Genomic DNA, 8,718 nt, shown 5'->3' with positions numbered 1-8,718 from the left:
CTCAACCAACTGCAACCCCCAGGCGCCCCTGAAATTTAAAGTTTTTAGAAGCAAAATGTCCTAGTCAGTAACTTCAATACAATCTATACATTTTCCAAAATGACCGACGCGGAAATTAAAAATAATCTTATTTCCTTGCCACTTGCTTCCCTCTTTTAAGTCCCTCCTACGTGGAGGGAGAAAACAGATATTTACTGAACGTTCGTTTTAAGCCGGGAGCTATCTTCCCCCCTCACGGGAACAACACTTCCATGGGTGTTAAACCTGAGCTCAGAGAGGTTAAGTAAAGGATTATCGGTTTACGCGTAAGTGGAAGATCCAGGATTGAAGCCTAATTGGTCCACCTTTCTGAGGGTGGACCGTGGTTTTCTTTGCACACCTTCTGTGCTCGGAACCATTGCATGTGGGTTGTTGGCTGGCGTCCGAGAGAGCTAAATACAGCAGGGAATATGTCGTATTTGTCTTTCAATGCTTGAGACAGAACTTTGTCTCCGGAAAGGACTCAGATGTTCACTCTTTTAGAGACCCCCTGCCTGCAGTTAATGTTTATGGGATATAAATCCATCACATGATAGGTCTTATCATTTGCAATGACTGAAAATTCCATTTTCAGCTTTTATTATTATTTTAATGTTTACTTATTAGAGAGAGAGACAGAGTGCGAGCAGGGGAGGGGCAGAGAGAGAGGGAGACACAGAATCCGAAGCGGGCTCCAGGCTCCGAGCTGTCAGCACAGAGCTCGACGTGGGGCTCGAACCCACGAACTGCGAGATCACGACCTGAGTCAAAGTTGGACGCAGAACCGACTGAGCCCCCCCAGGCACCCTGTTGTCCTGATCACGGTAAAGTACAGTGCGGATGGGCGAAGGTGAGAGCCCCCAGCGAGGTCAGCTTGCGTCCATGCGGTGCAAACCATGTTACGAAGCACACCGTCGGAATGCCAATCTAAGAAACACCTCCTCTCCCAGGCATCGACTTGGGCTGCATGTGATCTTGGAGTCAGGGATCAACCTAGCCTCACAGAATCTGAGAACTACAAAGGGCTTTTATGATTAGGCTGCGGAGGAGCAAACGGGGCCATCTGCCTAATGTTAGAGTTGGCCAAGGTCAGAGCTGGGGCTGCCCCACCCTGGGGCCGCTGTCATTACGTGTTCCGCTGGGTGTTCGCTCTCTCTCAGATCCAGGCCCGCCTGTCCATTCTGTTCAGTCACGGGGGGCGGGGTCTGCAAATTCCATGTCCTGTGTCCCCTGCCGGCCGGTGGGGTTCTGAGAAAGAAGCAACGGGAAGAGGACGGCAGGCAGGAGGAGGAGGGAAGGGGCTTACTTCCTCATTCTAGCTTCTGCCAGTGTCCCTCGAGCAGCAGGGGACAGCAGTGGCCCCAGTTTCCTGATTCTGCGGGTAGCTCTAGCAGCAGCCATGGTGTGTCCCCCCCAAAAGTCTCGGCACTAATGGCTGTAACCCCCTCAGGGGCGTGCACACCTGCTAGGTCACACCCCAACTGGAGGTTTGAGTACCAACCACCTGCTGGGCGTCTCTGTCCCCACCGGAGGCCCAAGCACCAGTGTGGCATCTCTTTCGGAGATGTGCGTCCTATCCTCTGAGCTCCTACGTTGTGGCGACCCTGCTTTATCCCCGGGGGGTGGTTAGCTACTTCCTGAATTATTCATATTTGCGACATCAGTGTCCCCTCTGTGCTAGTTCAACCTCCTTGTGTTTTTGGAAAAAATTTTTAATTTTTTTTAATGTTTATTTATTTCTGAGACAGAGAGAGACAGAGCATGAGTGGGGGAGGGGCAGGGAGAGGGAGATACAGAATCTGAAGCAGGCTCCAGGCTCTGAGCCATCAGCACAGAGCCCGATGCAGGGCTCAAACTCCCAGACTGTGAGATCATGACCTGAGCGGAAGTTGGACGCTCAACCAACTGAGCCACCCAGGCACCCCATGGAAAATGTTTATTATTTTGAGAGAGAGAGAGAGAGAGAGAGAGAGAGAGAGCTGGGGAGGGGCAGGGAGAGACGGAGAGAGAGAATCCCAAGCAGGCTCCGTGCTGTCAGCACAGAGCCTGACACGGGGCTCAATCTCACAAACCGTGAGCTCATGACCTGAGCTGAAATCAAGAGTCGGACATTTAACAGACTGAGCCCCCCCCCAGGTGCCCCCAGCCTTCTTGTACGAACTCACCTCTGTTGTTAATAGTTTACAACAAAACCTACCATGGTTTTCTTACTGGACCCTGACTGATCCAGCACTTGATATGAAGAGTTGGCTTGTCTAGTCCCTTTGACACACTTATGTCTTATATCTGAATTACTTGCGGCTTCCAGATCAACAGGTCAATTTCATGGACCACTGTGACGTTCTGAACAGCATCAAGGAAATGGAGATCTCTGTAGGCGAGGTTACAACCAGAACAGAAAAATTGACATAGCCTGGATATCACGCTGAATTCTTAAGTTGGCAGCTGTCCATTCCTTCTTTCCAAGGTATCCTATTTAAATAGTAACACATGAAAATTAGTATCAGTTCACTTCATCAACCAGAATGGGGCCTGAACATTTCCTTTTAAAGTTAAAGCGATTCTTGGGGCGCCTGGGTGGCTCCTTCGGTGAAGCGTCCGACTTCAGCTCAGGTCATGATCTTGCGATTTGTGGATTCGAGCCCCGTGTTGGGCTCTGTGCTGACAGTTCGGAGCCTGGAGCCTGTTTCGGATTCTGTGTCTCCCTCTCTCTCTGCCCCTCCCCCTCTCATGCTCTGTCTCTGTCTCTGTCTGTCAAAAATAAACAAACATTAAAAAGAAAAAGGTAAAGCAATTCTCTAGCAACCCCTGCTTGGTTGAAAGCAATTGAAGAAATGTGAACAAGTGTCGATTCCCCACTAGGTGGCAATCATGACGTACATTTGAGTTAGACTCCCGCCACACCGGTTGCAAACAAACGGATTCAGAGTCAGTTGACCGATGCCCGTTGGGAGTGGGCCAGAGGTACAGGACACGGGTTTGACTTGAGGCTGTTTTGACAGCATTCTTCTTCCACCCCCCGACCTGTGGCTAGGGGTCCCCAAACCTACTAACTTGGATGATGTCGCTTCTGTTGCAGTAAGTAGCAAATCCCGGCCAAACAAATGCCAATGGTTTGATGCATTTCTTCGTGCCAGCAGGCTGCCAGGGCTTATGCCACACGGCCTCTCGGGGACCCAGGCGGACAGAGGCACCAGTATCTGGGAACGGTGTCTGTGTCCCCTGTGGCTTTCGTGGTTGCTGTGGGGTGGGGGGGGGAGCCACTGGAGAATCGTGCCTGGTTTTCTCGCCGCGTGTCACTCCTCATGGCCACCTGGCTGGAATTAGTCCCGTGGTCTCACCAGGAGATGCCCAGACAGTCAGATCTCCGCAAACACCAGCGCTGCCTACCACACCCCACGTCCTTTCTTCCCTTCTTCAACAGCGACCAAGCTCCAGGGCGTTCGCTGGGTACGCGACCGTCTGTGCCCCAGTAACGACTACGTTTTCTCAGTCTAAATGGTTAAGTTGTTGGGGCGCTTGGGTGGCTCAGAAAGTTAAGTGCCTGACTTGGGCTCAGGTCATCATCTCACCGTTTGTGGGTTTGAGCCCTGCATCCGGCTCCAGCTGACAGCACGGAGCCTGCTTGGGATTCTCTCTGCCACCCTCTCCCCACCCCGCCCCACTCACACTTTCTCTTAAAATAAATAAATAAATACACTGAAGATTTTATATATACATATATATTTTTTATATAAATATATAAATTTTATATATTTATATATATAAAACCTTAAGTGTACTCCTATATAAGTGATGTATACTATGGTATATATATATATATATATATATACACTATACATATATATAGTATATAGTGTGGGTGTATATATATATATATATATATACACATTAACTATTTATACTATATATATATATAGTATAAATGGTTGTCAAGCATGAAGAATATTTTATATAAATATATATAAATATATATATTTATAAATATAAGTATATACATATACATATATACAAATATACATATAAATACATATAAATATATAAATGTTATATATTTATATATAAAATCTTAAGTGTATTTATACATATGTGATGTATACTATAGTATATATATATATATATACACACACACACACACACACACACATTAACCATTTATACTATGTATATATATACATGTACATAGTATAAATGGTTAAGTTGTCAAGCATGAAGAAAACTACCTGGAAGGAGCCTCAGTCCATGACCCCCTCAATAGTGATACCAGCTCTGAATTAGCTACAGACTTCCCATATGTGAGAAATAAACTATATCTTCTTAAAGTTACTGTTATTTGGGGCTTTTTCTGTTACTTGCTGCTGTATTTAATCCCAATACGGTACCCAATGCAAAGTCTGTTATGGGTTCTTTTCCCAGTAACATCCCTCCTCCCCTTCTATTTTCAGAATTAACTGACAGAATCCCCCAGCACTGCCTGCCTCAGCCCCAGCTACCCCAGCAGGGTGCCCCCTGTACAGAGCGTCCCTGGACATCCCAGCCTGCACCGGCTTCAGCTCCTGCTGTCCCACCAGAGCAGCCCAGAGCAAAGCGCCCGGGGACCCCCAACCCACACCAGCCACAGCTCCAGCCAGGGTCACCAGGCAGCATCCACACCATGCATGACCAGACACAAGAGCATTCCTTCAAGTTTAAGTAGTCGTTCTGCCTAATTCACTAAAGCAAACACAGAAGGTCAAGCAAAATGGGGCAGAGGGTTATGCTCCAAACAAAAGAACATGACAAAACCTCAGAAAAGACCTACGAGATGGAGATAAGCCATCTACCTGATAAGAGTTCAAAGTAATGGTTATTCATAGAGATGCCACCAGACTGGAGAGGAGTGGAGGAAGTCAGCGAGAACATCAATTAAGATAGCACATATCAAGAGGAACCAATCAGAGCTGAGGAACACAATAACTGAAATGAAAAATACACTAGAAGGGCACCTGGCTGGTTCTGTCAGAACAGCGTGTGACTCTTGATCTCAGGGTCGTGAGTTCAAGCCCCACACTGGGCGTAGAGCTTACTTAAAATACACTGGAGGGAGTCAACAGATTAGCGGGTGCAGCACAGATCAGTGATCTGGAAGACAGGGTCACGGAAAGCACCCAAGCTGAATGGCAGAAATGAAGCATTTTTAGAAATGAGGATGGGTTAAGGGGTGTCTCGGGCATCATTAAGTGAGCAAACATTCGCATTACAGGGGGGTCCCAGAAGAAGAGAAGGAGGCAGAAAACTCGTTTGAGGAAACAATAGGTGAAAACTTCCCTAACCTGGGGAAAGACACAGACGTCCAGGCTCAGGAGACACGGAGTTCCACGCAAGAAACCAAGGAGGTCCACACCATGGCACTTGATCTCGTGTCAGAGATGAGGGAGAACCATGGTGGCAATTCCTGACCTAGAACTATAGAATTGAAAGCTCCGAGGGCAGGTGTGGAAATCTGCGTTGACCAACAAGCCCTCCATGGGACTTCATGCTTACGGAAGTTTTTAGAGTGCCACTTAATATCAAAATGACAGATCTTAAATTCCTTAACGTGGCTTAACGCAAGTCCCAATTTATAATGGAGTGTGTGTGTGTGTGTGTGTGTGTGTGGGGTCAGGGGAGCGACAGACTTGAGCAGGAGGAGTGCTCAAGTTTGATGGGCCCCAGAGTCTGGGGACTGGTTAGGAAAATGACAATTTCCTCGAGGGTGGAGAGTGGCCATCAGACAGGGCGACGGAGAGGAGGTGCGTGAACAGCGCTGGTGACTGTCTTACGTTTACGGCGCTTGATGCCTGCTATGGTTCACTATGCAAGTCCCTCTGTGAACTGAAGCCTGTCGTGGGGACAGTTCTCAAAACCTACCGTGAGGTATGAACTGGATAGACTGAGACGTACAATGTAAACCATGTATTTGCACTTGAGCGGAGTTGGCATTTGCAGGACTGTGGCATCCTTTCAAAGCCCAAGTACGTCATGACTCCTTATTTTGGGTAACTTTTATCTCCACCAATCCCTCTCAAACCTGGATACAACTTGAACGTCACGAACCAACCACCAGCTTAAACAATGGCAATAAGCCAGCCGTTTACCTACTTCGTTAAATGTCCCTCTCCACTGCACACTCGTCTTGGAACTTTTCAGAAAGATAAACTTCGAATCTAGACCAAAAAAGGTGTTCCCATACTTTGCCCGGTGTCCCCCGGGGAATGACATCTCCCCCCGCTGGGGGTTCCCCGGCCTCACTGAACACCTGCAGGGCCCCATCTGGGCGAGTCAAGAAGCCCCTTCCACGGGCAGGAAAAGAGGAAACCCAGGAGGGCCTGAGCCTTGCACGCCCAGTTCTGTTTTCCAGACACACTGGCAGAAAAGCCTCCCTTTTCTTCTCAAGAGGAGACTGAGGGGGGCGGGAGAGGCCAGGAGTGGTGGGTTCCAATCAGAGTCCCTGCTGAGGCTGGTGCAGTGCTCCCGAAAAGCCTTCCTTCTTTCCCGCTTCCTTTCATTGTTCACTTTCTCCACCTTCTCTCAGCATGACTCTTCTTCCTCTGCTGAGCCCCACCTCCTGTCCTCTGCAGGGCCACCCAAACAGTCCCGTCCACCTATGAGGACAACGGGGCCTGAGAAGAACAAGCTGCCGGTCTGTCCTCAGTGGTCAGGGAAGCTGTCAGAGCAAGGGACGGAAGCCACGGCTTAATCCTCAGCGCTGAAGCCTGGTGGCTGCGTGGCCCACAAGAGCGGGATGAGCCAACTCAGAAACACCGGAATAGGGCAACTTGCTTTAAAAAAAATTTTTTTTAAACATTTATTCATTTTTGAGAGAGAGACAGAGCATGAGTGGGGAGGGGCAGAGAGAGAGGGAGACACAGAATCCGAAGCAGGCTCCAGGCTCCGAGCTGTCAGCACAGGGCCTGATGTGGGGCTCGAACTCACGGACTCGAGATCACGACCTGAGCTGAAGTCAGACGCTCAACCGATTGAGCCTTCCTGGCGCCCCAGCAACTTGCTTTTAGAGACTTCTGTGACTTTATTCTGATTTCGAGTTTTAATTTTGGTAGATAATCAAGGAGCAGATTCCTGAGTTTTTTTTTTTTTTTTTTTTTGAGAAAGAGAGGGAGTGAGAGTGGGGCAGAGAGAGAGGGGGAGAGAGAGAGAGAGAGAGAGAGAGAGAGAGGGAGAGAGAAGCAGGGCTCACCTGAAGCGGGGCTCTCGTGCTCGCCTGACACAGGGCTCGACCTCACAGCCATGAGATCATGCCCTGAGCCAAAGTCAGATGCTTAACCGACTGAGCCACCCAGGCGCTCCAGATTTCTTAGATTTTGAGCCATGACTTCTCACTCACATTCCCAAGAGAAATGCTGTTTTTGTCTTAAGGCCCTCAAGCCTCTAGAGGCGCGACCATTCACTCGTGTGACCTTCAGCGTCCAACTCGACACCAGCTGTGACATGCGTCCCTGGTGCCAAACCCCGGTCCAAAGGGAGGGACAAAAGGGGTCCTTACTGACTCAAGTTTAAAGCCTCCCTCTTGAAAAGGGCGTGCTCACACCACAAAGGTCTTCCTCTGCCGAGGTGAGGGACAATCAAGCAAATGTGCTGTGAGTTCACAAAACACAAATGCAAAATTGGTACAGAGTGGTAATTTTTTTTCTTCCAGCGAAAATTCAGTTTGTTGGTCAGTGTTTTTGCAAAATCAGAGTTTGTTTTTAAATTCCTGGGAGTCAGGTTGAACGAAATCAGGTCACTTTTCTTACCAACCAGCCAAAACATATGGAAACGTACCTAAATACGAGAACTATGAACACGTCAGGTGTGGGCCCTCCACTCTGAGAGCACATAACGCGCTGGGAAAACCTAACAGCCACCGAAGAGGGTGGCTACCAAATGCTCTGTAGTGACTGGAGGCGCGAGGGCAGGAAGTGGAAGGAGGGGTTTAAGCCAGGTCCAGAATGAAGACCTAATTCTGGAAAGATAAGAGGGCAATCCCAGGCGAAAGGGTAAGAGCAAAGGCACAGCAACCAGATCGACTTGGTCCAGGCTGGGGGCTTGTCCAACAAGTAACAAGCTTTGGACAGTAGGCTGGGGCCGGCTGGGAGGCCTTCTACATCACGAGTGTGGACTTCAGCCTGAAGGAAGTAGGGGAACACTCAGGGGTTCTTTAGCCCTGAGCTGGGGGAGCGACACGAAAGTAAGTGGTGGTCTCCTCACAGACAGGCGGGCGGTGACACTGAGCCCGGGAGCGGGTGGCAGGGCCGTGGGACCAGTCCTGAGGATGCCCGCTTTGGCGGTTGTAAAGATTAGAGACCAAACACCTGAAGACAAAGTGACAAAGAGAGATTCATTTCTAGAACACGCCTCCGGCAGACAAAGGACTTTTGCTTACGTGATCTCAGAGCAGTTTGTAAATCACAAGCGTTGTCACATTTCACACTTAAGGAACGAACCGCTGGTTACGAACGGCGGACTTTCGGCAAGGCTTCCGGGGCCACCACCTTCTCCCCAGCCCATCGTTCCTGCTCAGGACAGGCTTTTTATTCTGCATCTCCTCTTAAGAAGAGGCGTCCGCGGGTCGCTCCTCTGCTCCGGCTCACCCCCTCGTTAGATGGGCTCGTCCAGTCGCACGGTATCCGTCTTCGCACACGACCTGACGTCTGCCGAATCGCACCGCAGAGCTCGGAGGTA

The sequence above is a fragment of the Acinonyx jubatus genome, chromosome A3, assembly GCF_027475565.1.
Source record: "Acinonyx jubatus isolate Ajub_Pintada_27869175 chromosome A3, VMU_Ajub_asm_v1.0, whole genome shotgun sequence".
Taxonomy (NCBI): Eukaryota; Metazoa; Chordata; class Mammalia; order Carnivora; family Felidae; genus Acinonyx; species Acinonyx jubatus.
This window is presented reverse-complemented; position numbering follows the sequence as displayed.